Below are 15,255 nucleotides of genomic sequence, written 5' to 3'. Positions count from 1 at the left end.
TGAGTAGCCGTCTCGCATTAAGCAAGACCCTGATACAATGTTCATGCTTAAAACTGGTACTAAATAACAATTATTAAGGTTTAAAACTAATCCCGATGGTAGATGTAGAGGTAGCGTGCCGACGGCGATCACATCGACCTTTGAACCATTCCCGACGCGCATCGTCACCTCGTCCTTGGCCAGTCTCCGCTTATTCCGCAGTTCCTGCTTTGAGTTGCCAATGTGAGCAACAGCACCGGTATCAAATACCCAGGAGCTACTACAAGCGCTGGTAAGGTACACATCAATAACATGTATATCACATATACCTTTAATGTTGCCGGCCTTCTTGTCCGCTAAGTATTTGGGGCAGTTCCGCTTCCAGTGACCCTTTCCCTTGCAATAGAAGCACTCAGTCTCAGGCTTGGGTCCGTTCTTTTTCTTCTTCCCGGCATCTGGCTTACCGGGTGCGGCAACAGCTTTGCCGTCTTTCTTGAAGTTCTTCTTACCCTTGCCTTTCTTGAAACTAGTGGTCTTGTTGACCATCAACACTTGATGCTCTTTCTTGATTTCTACTTCTGCAGACTTGAGCATCAAGTACAACTCAGGAATGGTCTTCTCCATCCCTTGCATGTTGTAGTTAAGCACAAAGCCTTTGTAGCTTGGTGGGAGAGACTGGAGGATTCTGTCAATTATAGCATCATCCGAAAGTTCGACTCCAAGTGAAGTCAGACGACCGTGTAACCCAGACATTTTGAGTATGTGCTCACTGACAAAACTGTTCTCCTCCATCTTATAGCTAAAGAACTTGTCGGAGACTTCATATCTCTCGACACGGGCATGAGCTTGAAAAACTAGCTTCAGCTCCTGGAACATCTCATATGCCCCGTGTTGCTCAAAACGCCTTTGGAGCCCCGTTTCTAAACTGTATAACATGCCACACCTAACCAGAGAGTAGTCATCACTCCGCGTTTGCCAGATGTTCAGAATGTCCTGGGCTGCTGCGGGAGCAGGAGGGTCACCTAGCGGCGCATCAAGGACATAAGCCTTTTTAGGTGCTTCAAGGATGAGCTTCAAGTTGCGAACCCAGTCCGCATAGTTGCTACCATCATCTTTCAGCTTGTTTTTCTCTAGGAATGCATTGAAATTGAGGTTGACGTTGGCCATCTACAATATTTATAAAGACAATTTTAGACTAAGTTCATGACAATTAAGTTCATTTAATCAAATTAAGTATGAACTCCCACTTAAATCGACATCCCTCTAGTCATCTAAGTGATACATGATCCATGTTGACTAACCCGTGTCCGATCATCACGTGAGACGGACTAGTCACCATGGTGAGCAACTCCATGCTGATCGTATTCAACCATACGACTCATGTTCGACCTTTCGGTCTCTTGTATTCGAGGTCATGTCTGTACATGCTAAGCTCGTCGAGTCAACCTAGGTGTTTCGCGTGTGTAAATCTGGCTTACACCCGTTGTATGCGAACGTTAGAATCTATCACACCCGATCATCACGTGGTGCTTCGAGACAACGAACCTTCGCAACGGTGCACACTTAGGGGAATACGTTCTCGAAATTTTAAGAGGGATCATCTTATTATGCTACCATCGTTCTAAGCAATAAGATGAAAAACATGATAAACATCACAATGCAATCATATAGTGACATGATATGGCCATTATCATCTTTGCTCTTTCGATCTCCATCTTCAGGCATCGCATGATCATCATCGTCACCTGCGTGACACCATGATCTCCATCATCGTGTCTCCGTGAAGTCGTCACGCCAACTACTACTATCACTACTACTATAGCTAACCGTTAGCAATGAAGTAAAAGTAGTAAGCACATGGAGTTGCATCTCATACAATAAATTAAGACAACTCCTATGGCTCCTGCCGGTTGTCATACTCATCGACATGCAAGTCGTGAAACCTATTACAATAACATGATCATCTCATACATCATACATGCAACATCACAACTTCGGCCATATCACATCACATGTCAAACCCTGCAAAAACAAGTTAGACGTCCTCTAATTGTTGTTGCAAGTTTTACGTGGCTGATTTGGGTTTCTAGCAAGAACACCTTCTTACCTACGTGACAGCCACAACGATGATATGCCAAAGCTATTTACCCTTCATAAGGACCCTTTTCATCAAATCCAATCCGACTAGAGTAGGAGTGACAAACACCCGCTAGCCACCTTTATGCACGGTGTGCATGTCTGTCAGTGGAACCAATCTCACGTAAGCGTACGTGTAAAGTCGGTTCGGGCCGCTTCATCCCACAATACCGCCGGAAAAGAATAAGACTAGTAGCGGCAATGAAAGAGAGGTAAGAGCATCTTCATACCTTTGAAGATCGGTAAGCGGAAGCGTTGCTAGAACGCGGTTGATGGAGTCGTACTCGCAGCGATTCCGATCTAGTGCCGAACTACGGCACCTCCGCGTTCAACACACGTGCAGCCCGGTGACGTCTCCCGCACCTTGATCCAGCGAGGAGGAGGGAGAGGTTGGGGAAGAACTCCAGCAGCACGACGGCGTGGTGTCGATGGAGAGACGAGGTCTCCCGGCAGGGCTTCGCCAAGCACCGGCAGAGAGGAGGAGGAAGAAGGGCAGGGCTGCGCCGAGAGAGAGGGAAACCGTGTCCCCGAGTGGCCAAAACCCCTCTCTATTTATAGGAGGAGGGGAGGGGGGTGCGCCACCCCTAGGGTTCCCCCCTAGGTGGTGCGGCAGCCACCATATGGGAGGGAGCAGCGGCCAGGGCAGGGAAAGGGGGGCGCACCCTAGGTGGGCCTTGGGCCTCACCTGCGCCTAGGGTTTCCCCCTTCCCCCCTTCTCTGGTGTGCATGGCCTGGGTGGGGGGCGCACCAGCCCACCTAGGGGCTGAGTGGGGAGGTGCACCAGCCCACCTAGGGGCTGGTTCCCACCCCCACTTGGTCCACCTTACCTCCCGGGGTCGTTGCCCCCCTTCGGTGGTCCCCCGGGGCCACCTCCGGTGGTCCCGATGGTCCCGGTACGTTACCGGTGATGCCCGAAACACTTCCGGTATCCGAAACCATCCGTCCTATATATAAATCTTTACCTCCGGACCATTCCGGAGCTCCTCGTGACGTCCGGGATCCCATCCGGGACTCCGAAAAACTTCCGCTAACCTCCTATAACAATTCCCTATAACCCTAGCGTCATCGAACCTTAAGTGTGTAGACCCTACGGGTTCGGGAGACAGGCAGACATGACCGAGACACCTCTCTGTCCAATAACCATCAGCGGGGTCTGGATACCCATGGTGGCTCCCACTTGCTCCACGATGATCTCATTGGATGAACCACGATATCAAGGATTCAATCAATCCCGTATACGATTCCCTTTGTCTGTCGGTATAGAACTTGCCCGAGATTCGATCGTCGGTATGCCAATACCTTGTTCAATCTCGTTACCGGTAAGTCTCTTTACTCGTTCCGTAGCACGTCATCGTGTGACTAACTCCTTAGTCACATTGAGCTCATGATGATGTTCTACCGAGTGGGCCCAGAGATACCTCTCCGTCACACGGAGTGACAAATCCCGATCTCGATTCGTACCAACCCAACAGACACTTTCGGAGGTGCCCGTAGTGCACCTTTATAGTCACCCAGTTACGTTGTGACATTTGATACACCCAAAGCACTCCTACGGTATCCGGGAGTTGCACAATCTCACGGTCGAAGGAAAAGATACTTGACATTAGAAAAGCTTTAGCATACAAACAATACGATCTAGTGCTAGGATTAGGATTGGGTCTTGCCCATCACATCATTCTCCCAATGATGTGATCCCGTTATCAATGACATCTAATGCCCATGATCAGGAAACCATGATCATCTATTGACTAACGAGCTAGCCAACTAGAGGCTTCCTAGGGACACATTGTGATCTATTTATTCACACATGTATTACTGTGTCCTGTTAATACAATTATAGCATGAACAATAGACGATTATCATGAACAAGGAAATATCATAATAACCATTTTATTATTCCCTCTAGGGCATATTTCCAACACTAAGAGCCAGCCGAAGGAAAGAAGGAACAAAATAAGCCAAGAAAGAACATGCCCAGTAAGGGCATCTCCAATGTCGTCCCTGAAGCAAACACAGTATTCAACGCGGACTAGTTCGGACTTATCCACGTATACATGTAGAGAAGCCGGCCATCTGACCGCATCCCATAAATGTCTGTCAAGGTCCAGCCTCCTGCATTTCAAATGCGGCAACATGAACAAATTAAACGGTCATGTCCATAGAGGCCGATCATAACCAAAAGAGACGTGAACCCAAATATTTGATCGGTGCAAAAGAAAAAAACAGTTTTACCCTTCCAATCAGGTTGTCTGTGCCTCCTCACTAACTTTCTCGATGACTCCTCCTCATCAGCCGCCTCCATCTTGGCCGCCAAATGCTTCAACATCCTAACACGGACCACCGCCACATCGGGATCCAACACGTCTATCCTCATGGTCAATATTTTGGTATCCTCTGAAGCAACCTCGAACTCAACCCTCCTCCCTTCAAGCTCGGTCTTCTTCTCTTCAAGGTCGTTCTTCTTCTCGGACGCCGCCATCAAGATTTCAAACCTCTCAATCTTCTTTTACTCCTTCGTATCGCGCTTGATACATGTTTCCTATTGTTTCGCGAAGATGTCCTCGAACCTCTCTGCCATCTTGGTCGTCACCCTCTCTCGCTTCTCCTTCTCCTCCTCCCACTTCTTTCCCCGGAACCCCCTTCTAACCTTCTTAGGCGGTTGTTTTCTTGGGTCGGTTGGATTACCCACTTCGTTGTGGTCGGTCTTGACGGAATTGGCGATGAATGGTGTCACTTGGGTTGGGCATTAACCTTGAATCAACAATGCATGAGGGTGAAGCTCTTCTTCTTCGCCTTCAAAAGCAGTTGCACGCACGAGAAGGGTAGCAAAAAAAAGGAAGTGTCAACATGGTGTATATCCGGCCAAATGACCAACACATAGAGTTTATCCGACCAACAAGTTGCATATCTAATCAAATGACAAACACACAGAGAACAACTTACCTCCTCGGTGATTTGCATACTATTTGGCCACCGACCGATTAGTTGTTTGTAGTTCCCGTAATACTTGCTCACAGACTCTTGGACCATGTACCTTCAATGATTGAGCAAACTTGTCCCACGATTTCGTATTACTACGTTACAACACGGCTCAAAGTTCTTGTGCTCATGGAACCAATAATGAATATTGGACCAAAATGTTGTGCCCCTTTGCTCCATGCCATAGATCGGATCGATGCTAGCGGATAACCCTGCATCGAACAACATTTTTTCATGTTTCATATTGAAAACATTTCACCTACCCCTCTTCTTTGGATCGGCTGGCCAATCCTACGGATCAAGGCATGTCTCGTGGGTTACGTGTCCTACTCTAGCTACTTGGTCCATGAGTCCGGGTATTGGGTGTATGTGCCTCTTTTCTGGGCGTACGCCTCCGACTACAAGTCATCCACTTGTTCGTACTCAAAGTTACCTCTGTCTTCATCAAGGATCATCTCCCTCAACATCCTCCCTATGTCGTCATATGCCATGTCATCTAGTTGACACATACTAGAGAACATTAAGTGGGCCGAGGCCAGTGGTGGAGGCTCAGGACTGATGTTGATAGCTGAGCTGCTTGGCGATATACAAGTAGGGCGGCTGAAACTACCTTGACCAGAGTGATGTGTGCATCGATGGCGGTGGAGGTGCACCCTCGTCCCATCCTGACCCCTACCCCTCATTTGTTCCCACCCTGGCGCCCTTATTTTTGTCGGTCGGCTCCTCCTCTTGATCATTTGCCTTCTTTTTTAGATGGCGGGCTTGTTGTCTCGCGGAGTTGGTCTTGCAGACGACCACCTTCTCTAGATCCTTGCTTCCTCTAAACTTGAAAGTTGTTGGGCCCCCCCAAGTGCAAGGGTTTGGAGCTATCAACAGTTTACTCTTAAAGTAGGTGACCTTAATGTTTAGCGAACCAACATGAGTTTGGGAACATGTGCAATGTTTAACACATGCGCACACAAATACGAAACTGACTTGGTTCCAACAGAACTAGTGAGGTTGTCAATCTCAATAGTGTTGGTGGTTAGTACAATACAAGGATTAAAAGCACAAGTGTAGGAAAGATTTGTTTGCAACAAAAAAGTAAAAGCAAAGAACTGAAAAAGAGTGTTTGATCGAGGTAGAAAGAATATATAAAGAAGATGGACCGATCCATAGGACCACTATAGTGGTTTCTCTCCAAAGATAAAGTATGTTGTGGTGAAAAAATTACACTTGTGACCTTTAAGTTCTCGAGTGGCAACGCCGCCTAGACGCTCCAAAACCATCATCCATCTTCCCCACCGAACAAAATCTAGGTGCGGCATCTCTCAGCCGAGACCAAAGCTACTACGCCAGCCACCTCCAAAACAACACTTTCGGCTATCCAACAGCGCTAGAGAAATTGCTGACGTGGTGTGGGCATAGCTGAAAAAGCAGATCAACCGGCAAGACATCCAACATTATCTTAAAGGTCTTGCCTAGACACAAATCCGTAGCTCCTCGATGTCGTCGTAGAACGACATCAAGGCGGTAGCCTGGAAACTATTATTTGTGAGGACGACATTAACACCGACCGGGTGTCGTGATATGACAAACTAATACCAAGAGACCAGACATAAGGAACTAGGGCTCCCCTGCCCAGCAGCTACCACCGGGCAACGAGCGGAGGGAAGGGGAGCCGACGGCTACAACGGTGTAGGTACATGAACCTCTCGCCTCAATATTGCTTGGTGAATGACAAATGAAAACTACCCCCTCTGTTTTGAAATACAATACCATTATCAGAATTACATTTGCATCTATATAAGGTCACTATCTCTTCTTGAGAAGAATTTATTATATTTTTACCTCGTACAAGTGCTTATGAATGCAAATGTTGCACATGTAGCCCTGGAGAAAGAGATACCACATGCATCATTTTTAATTAGCTCAGATCACAAGAGGTTTTTCACATAATTAATTATGCTTTCTTAGTTGGTTTAATTTTTTGGTGTATGGAAAATGTGATAGTGTTCTTGTGTAAAAAACGAAGGGCACATGAGATGGTGGGAGAGGGTGGATCATATTCCCCATGTAGGTCTGGGCATAGTGATCAAACGCAAACCCTCCCACGCGCCTAGTCCTATGTATGGGTCCATGCATTTTTGGATGTTTTCTTCACCGGTTTTGGGTAGGTTCTAGAACCTTACCTAAACTAGTTTTTTCTAATTTTTTACCATTTTTTCGAATACATGAACTTTTTCAAACTCGTGAAGTTTTTTTCTGAAACCACGAATATTTATTTCAAACTCAAGTACTTTTTAAAATCATGCGCACTTGTTCCAAATTCATGGACAATTTTGTAATTTGTGAGTTTTTTTAATTTAAGTGAACACTTTTCAAACATAGAAAACATTTCCTAAAATTCATTATTTGTAAAGTTCTTGATTTTCAAATTTGCAAAAAAAAATTGAAAAGTTGAACACTTTTTTATTTAACGTGATTTTTCAAATCATGAAGTTTTTCGAATTTGTAAAGAATGTTTTACTTCATGAACTTTTTTATGAATTCACGAACATTTTTTGAGATTGCAAACGATTTTTTATATCAGGAATTATTTTTCAATTCACAAACAATTTATAAATTCAAGAATAAGTTTTTGAAATACATATTTTTGTGAATTCATGAAAAACAATTGCATTTCACGTTTTTTCTAAATATTATTTTTTTAATTCGTGGACATTATTGGAATTTACGAACCTTATGTGTAAATTCATGAACATTTTTCGAAATTGCTAACTATGTTATAAATCATGAATAGTTTTTTATTCACGAACTCAAGAACATTTTTAACTAATGAACATTTTTTGGATTCATGAACAATTATTGCATTAACGAACATTTACCGAAATCATGAATTTTTCAATATGTGAAAAAGAAATTAAATTCGTAGAAAAAAATGTAGTTGGAAACATTGTTTGTATTTGCGAACATTTTTTCGTATGTGGGATTCATGAACATTTTTTGAAGCTACAGAAAAAGAAAAAACACATAAAGAAGGGAAAAATAAGAGGGCGCCAATGCCCGCTTTTAGGCCGTAACTAAGGGCATGTTTGGTAGGTATAGTTGCTCGGACTGTCCCGTGGTGCGTGGGTAAACAAGGCATGGTTGAGGTAAAACAGGTAGAAAATTAACATCTGCACTTAGTTTGGTTGGCTGCTTGCATACATTCTAGGCTCCATGAGTTGTCACTCTAGGCATATTGTTTGGTTGTCCGCATGTGCATGTGCAAACACACAACATGTTATTTGGTGGCATGCACCGCGTGTTGTGTGGTAACCTCTTCGGCGTGGTGGTGTGGTTACTAGCACAAAACGGCCTCAGAAAGAACACACATAACAAAGCGTAGAGCAGATATAAATATTGTGCCACACATAGAAGATCGGTTCAAAATAGCAGTTCGATACTAAAGTAAAGCAGATGGAGCATGTCGGGTTGTCTTAGGGGTTCACGGCGAAGGCATCTGTCGTGCTTTCCCGCAGCTGGTCACCACTACTTCAATGTGATCATCATTGAACACGATGGCCTTCAGCATGTCAAGAGTGAGCAGCTTGATCTGATGGGCAACGGCAAAGGTGGCCCAGCCCTGATCGAGGGTGGCCCTGTCGTTCAACAAACTTGAAGGTCGCCATGAAGCCTATCTTGATCTGATGGGCAACGGCGAAGGTGACCCAGCCCTGATCGAGGGTGACCATGTCGTTCAACAAACTTGAAGGTCACCATGAAGCCTATCTTGATCTGATGGGCAACGACGAAGGTGGCCCAGCCCTGATCGAGGGTGACCCTGTCGTTCAACAACCGTAGAGTCACCCTCCAAGAGTAGTCGGCGTTCGTATTCAGCTTGAACTCATGTGGCACCAGCAAGAAGTGCTTCGTGAAGTCCAGCAGCATAGGTATGGTCTCTAGCTGGGGGAGGGCATGATCACCTTGCAGAAGTTGGTTGGTCCTCACACCTCATGGTAGTGGCCATAGTTACGGCACTTGTCATTGGGGAGCTCCTCCAGCTGGTCATTGTGTCTGCTAGGGGTTTGTATGGGTGTCACCTTCGAGGGTGGCACCACATCCTTGCCCTTGTCTTGCTCCTTTGGTGGCACCATCTCCTTCCCCTTGCTCTCTGTGTTGATCTGCATTATGAAGAGGTTCAAATGGTCAGGATCTGCAATATGAACGTTGCAAGATGGTCATTAAAACCTATCGCCCAGAACTCCTTTATTTACCCAGCCCGACAGTCACCACTCCACCTATGTGTCTCTCACTCTTCCTCCAATCCATCGACATGAACTCCGGCAACAAGTCGAACCCTGATGACCCACAAGTATAGGGGATCCATCATAGTCCTTTCGGTAAGTAAGAGTGTTGAACCCAACGAGGAGCAGAAGGAAACGATAAGGAGTTTCAGCAAGGTATTCTCTGCAAGTGTTGTAAGTAACAGCGATAGATAGTTTTATAGCAAGATAATGTGTAACAAGTGACAAGTAGTGATAGTAGCAAGTGTGCAACAAGATAAGGCTGTCCTTTTTATAGCAAAGGACATGCCTGAAAGTACTCTTATATGAAGAAGCGCCCCCGAGGACACATGTGAATTTCTGTCTAGTCATGTTCATCATGTTGAGTTGATTCACATTCATTACTTTCATAATTTGATATGTGGGTGGACCTTTGCTAACGTGATATTCTTACTTGAACAAGCAATCCACTTATGATTACCCCCACTCGCAAGCATCCACAACTAGTAAAGCAGAATTAAGATAAAATCTAACCATATATAGTATGAAACGTGTGGATCCAAATCAGCCCCTTTTGAAGCAACACATAAACTAGGGTTTAAGCGTATGTCACTCTCGCAACACATCATCTACGTGTTACTCCACAATGACTTTCCTTAGGCCCATAACATGGTGAAGTGTCATGTAGTCGACGTTCACATGACACCACTAAGATAAGTAACAACATACATATCATCAAAATATCAAATAAATACCATCTTTACATGATTACTTATAACAATACTTCTCCCATGTCCTCAAGAAAAATAGTAAGTACTCACACCTCATAAACATGTTCAAGATCAGAGGAATAATAATAATGATTAAGGATCTGAACATAATATGCTCCACCAAGTAATTCAACAAGCATCAACTACAAGATGTAATCAACACAACTAGTAACCCACAGGTACCAATCTGAAGTTTTGACACCTAGATTGGATACAAGAGATGAACTAAGGTTGGAAATTAGATGGTGCTGGTGAATATGGTGATGAAGATTATCCCTCCCACGAAGGAGGAAGCATTAGTGATAATGATGTCTTTGATTTCCCCCTCTCGAAGGGGAATTCCCCCAACACTATCTCTCTGCTAGAGAGCAAAGGGCATGTGCCCAGATTTACGCCTCAAGACAGCGACACTTCGTCCCCTGATAGTACCTCATCAACATGTCCAAGACCAGAGGTATAATAATGATGATTAAGTATGTGAACATAATGTCCTCCACCAAGTAAACCAACAAGCATCAACTACGAGTTGTAATCAACACTACTAGTAACCCACGGGTACCAATATGAGGTTTTGAGACAATGATTGAATACAAGAGATGAGATAGGTTTTGATATGAGATGGTGATCATGAATATGTTGATGAGGATTGGTCCTCCCACAAAGGAGGAAGTGTTGGTGATGACGATAGCTTCGATCTCACACTCCCGGAGTGAAGTTTCCCCAACAGAATCTCTTTGTCGGAGAGCAAAAGGGCCTCTGCCCAGGTTTCTACCTCGAGAAGGCGGTGCTTCATCCCAAAAGTATCCTTCTGGTTTTTTCTAGGGTAAAACACACTGTATAGGATAAGAGGACGGTCGTGAGACCTGCTGGGGCCCCAAAAGCCATCAGGACGCGCGCCCAGGGGGTCATGCACCTTGTTACTTTGTGGCCAGCCGGTGCCCCCGCTCTGATATATTATTGGCCCAATAATTCTTATATATTCCATAATAATTCTCCGTGATGTTTCAGATCATTTGGATTCCAGTGGTTTTTCAGCCTTTTTCTTGGTTTTCAAGTTCAGAATTCCAGTTTCCAGTAATTTTCCTCTTTGTGACGTACCTTGCATATTCAGAGAGTAAAGGCATAAGAATTGTACCATAATTAGGAATAATGGACAAGAATAACATAAATATCAAGAAGAATTCATGATGCAAAATGGACGTATCAACTCCCCAAGCTTATACCTCGCTTGCCCTCAAGCGAAAGTCGAACTCCATAATAATGACAACATGATTTGAGAGAGGGGTGTCGATAAAAAAAAATATGATCATGAAAGCATAATGAATATTAACATAGCAGCAAATTTTTCTCATCATATAACTCCTCATAAACAAGTAATAATATATCCATAATTATTGAAATATTAAGCATAAACTTTATTGACAATCAACAAACTTTATTTCTAGTCATTAAGACAATCAAAACGCATATTCCATAGAAGATTCCATGTAAGAGGTTTTATTCTAGCAAGTTCACATACTCAACTATCATTTAGTCTTCTATGATTGCTGACACTCATTGCATATTTTTAGAGCTAATGTTTATGTTGGTCACATAGGAAGGTAGGGACTTTATTTTCTTTTCCACCCAACTCATTTAACTCAAGGATAATATCAACAATAATGAATCATGATCACCTACATCCAACTAGATATATATATCTGGATCTTTCCCCCCAACACATGATGCTTGCTATCTAAAGAGTTAATAGATAGGAATAGGGATTGACAGTTGTTGACTCTTGCATCAGAATGGATACATGAAAGTAAAAGAAAGGCCCTTCACAGAGGAAAGCAGAGGTTGTCATGCGCTTTTAGTTTTTGGATGTGCAAACTCTTAATGTAAAGGAACGTCACTTTATATTACCCCTTGTGATAGCAAACTTTGTTATGCAATATGTCGCTTTTATCTCTTTGCCATCACAAGATCATGCAAAGCTTATTTCCCTTACAATAAAAGATCGTACATATTTAGAGGCAATTTTTATTGCTTTGTGCACCTATGACAACTTACTTGAAGGATTGTATTCAATTCAAAGGTAGGTATGGTGGACTCTCATGGCAGGAAACTGGATTTAAGGGTTATGGATCCACAAGTAGTATCTCTACTCAATGTTTAAGAAATTGGTAACCTGTAGCTGCTCGGTCGGCTTGGGAGTAGCGATTAATCACTGAATCGGCCTATTAAGTGGATTAATAGGTCAACCATTAATTGGTAGATTAAATATAAACTTTCCAACTTATATCTATATTTTTATGTATTATACCATAAATGCACGCACCTAGCTATGTAATATACCAAAATATTCCATTGTAGGCATATAAAAAGTAGACAAGAGGTAAAAATTAATAATCGTTATACATCCAAATCTATAAAATCTCAAAATTAAAAACTGTCAGTTAAACATTTAAACTTATCCATATACTTGCTAACATACATCACACAATATACTACCGAGAACAACCAAAACCAACAGTTCCATCCACTCATCACAAAATTGTAATTCATAATCTACTAATATATGAATGTTTGATTCTCCACTAAGATAGGGAAATAATGGTAGTACCTTGCCTGCTGGTGACACCATTCAGGAAGAGATTGGGGAGCATCCCATGTGAGAGAATGGGGAGTGGCCAAGGGGGTTGGGGTCCACGCACGCAACCAGAATGGCGGAACAACTAGATCTTGCAGGTGTAGTGTGGTGACCGGCACTCGTGAGGACCTAGCTAGCCACCAGCCAAGTTAGGAGGGGATGAAAGGAGCATGAGGAAGTGGGAGGAGGACCAAAATATACGTATTTAGTAGCAAGAGGGGGTGGGAGGGGTTATGTGTCAAAATTTTGGGATTCGTTTGCCCATGAGTTAACGAGCGAGTAGCGATTAATCGGTGTGACAATTGAATAATCGGTATGAGAACTGATTAATCGGTCTAACTGACCAATTAATCGGCATGGCAAGTTAACAAGATGAATAGGTGTTATTCAATTCGGTCATCCTAAGAGTAATGATTAACTTGCAAGTTAACTAGTTAATCAGATGGATTTTTGAACAGTGTCTCTACTTAGTGCAATTTTTTGGCTAGCAAAGAATCTAAAGCAAGCATAACATGTCGGAGGGTCCATGACAATATAACTTCTATGTGGATGTTAACAAACATGATCATTATGTTGTCTTCCATGTCCAACATCAACACTTGATCGTTATATAATATTTGGTGGGGGCTCACAATCATAAAAGATGTCCAAGATAGTGTATTTATATGTGAATCTCCTCTCCTCTATCATAATCTTGCATAGATTCTACTAAAGACCAATGCTATGTTTGTTTATTCCCAACAACTTTTATCTAACATACCTCTTCTATGTGAAGTCATTACTCCCCATGGGATTAGCATGTGATTTTTCTACTTTTTTTATTTCGTTGCTATGATAGATGCATGAGAGTGAAACAAGCAAACTCAAACTAATATTTATTATATAACTCTCATACTCGGTTACAAGGGTAGATAGATCTCAAAGCAAAAATTCTAAGCAAAGCAAATCTGAAATTTTATTTCTCTAAATCACGACGTAACTAAGGATCAAACTAAAATAGATGATAATGGTAAAAGTGATGGTAATACGATACCGGGGCACCTCCCCCAAGCTAGGAACAAGCTAGGGGTGGTGCCCATACTCATGTATTCAATTGTCCTTCCTAGGTGATGATGGTGATGATGCAGAAGGCTTGTCCTTTGAAATGGATAGCGGGGCAACTTTTAATTCCCTCATCTCATAAAGTAGTTCTTCGATTATTGTAGTGTTCTTTTGCACTTCCACCATAGGTCCCCAAGAGCTTTTTCCTGGATCACTTTCACATGGACGGGATATGTCCCAATTTGAAGGTATGTGTAAGCACAAAATATTCTCAACTCCGTAGTTATGAATCAAATAGTTAAAGTTATTTGCATGTAACCCACCGAGGGGCCTCCTTGGGGTAGCTTCATCTTGCACTTCCTGGGCTAGTTGAGCTCTCCTCCCCATTGGTGGGCAGGGATTCAGAGAGGTGGAGATGTCTGCTAGTGTCCCGTGTTCCGAGGTAGGGGGATGGACTTCCATAGAGTCTATAGGTCCTTCCCCTGAGATAACTTCCTCATATCCTTCTCGTTCAAACTCCATATGCAATAGCCAAGCTTGGCCCTCGATATTGTTGGAGGAGGATGAATACATAGCTTCCACACCTTGAGAAATCTGACAGAAAAAAAAACTCAAAACAAGAACAAAGGAGAAACTCACGATGCGGTGGTCAAACAAACGAGAGTATATATAATGAATTTTTCTGGGTCAAGATGTTCACGAAGAAAACGGAGTCCGGGAGGCACACGAGGGCCATACAAGCTATCAGGGCGTGCCCTGTTGGCTTGTGCCTCCCTTGTAGGCCCCGTGACTCATTTTTACTTTTAGATTTTTTCTAAAATACCAAAACCAACAGAACATATTTTTTTGGGAATTTTTGGAGTTGGTTTACTTACCGTGTCATATACCTACTCATTTTTTAGCTTTTTAGAGTGTTCCATAAGGTCTCTCTTATGTGTTCTTCCGGAGTCATCACTTGAATAATATTAGTTTCAACATTGATGAGCGTACCTAAGATATAGTGTTTAATTATTTGCCCATTTACCACTCTCGGATTTTTGCCTTCGAAGTTGTTAATCTTGATAGCACCGGAGCGATAGACCTCCTCGACGACATAAGGGCCTTCCCATTTGGAGCAAAGGTTGCCTGCAAAAAATCTGAAACGAGAATTGTACAAAAGAACTAGATCTCCTACATTGAATTCCCGTTTCTGGATTCTTTGTCATGCCATCTTGTAACCTTTTCTTTAAACAACTTGGCATTTTCATAAGCTTGTGTCGTCCATTCGTCTAATGAACTAATATCAAGTAGCCTCTTTTCACCTGCAAGTTTAAAGGCATAGTTAAGTTCTTTAATTGCCCAATAAGCTTTGTGTTCTAACTAAAGGGGTAGATGACATGCTTTCCATAGACCATTTTATACGTGGACATTCCCATAGGGTTTTTATAAGATGTTATATAAGCTCATAAAGCATCATCAAGTTCCTTAGACC

The sequence above is a fragment of the Hordeum vulgare genome, chromosome 2H, assembly GCF_904849725.1.
Source record: "Hordeum vulgare subsp. vulgare chromosome 2H, MorexV3_pseudomolecules_assembly, whole genome shotgun sequence".
Taxonomy (NCBI): Eukaryota; Viridiplantae; Streptophyta; class Magnoliopsida; order Poales; family Poaceae; genus Hordeum; species Hordeum vulgare.
Note: the sequence above shows the minus strand (reverse complement) of the source record.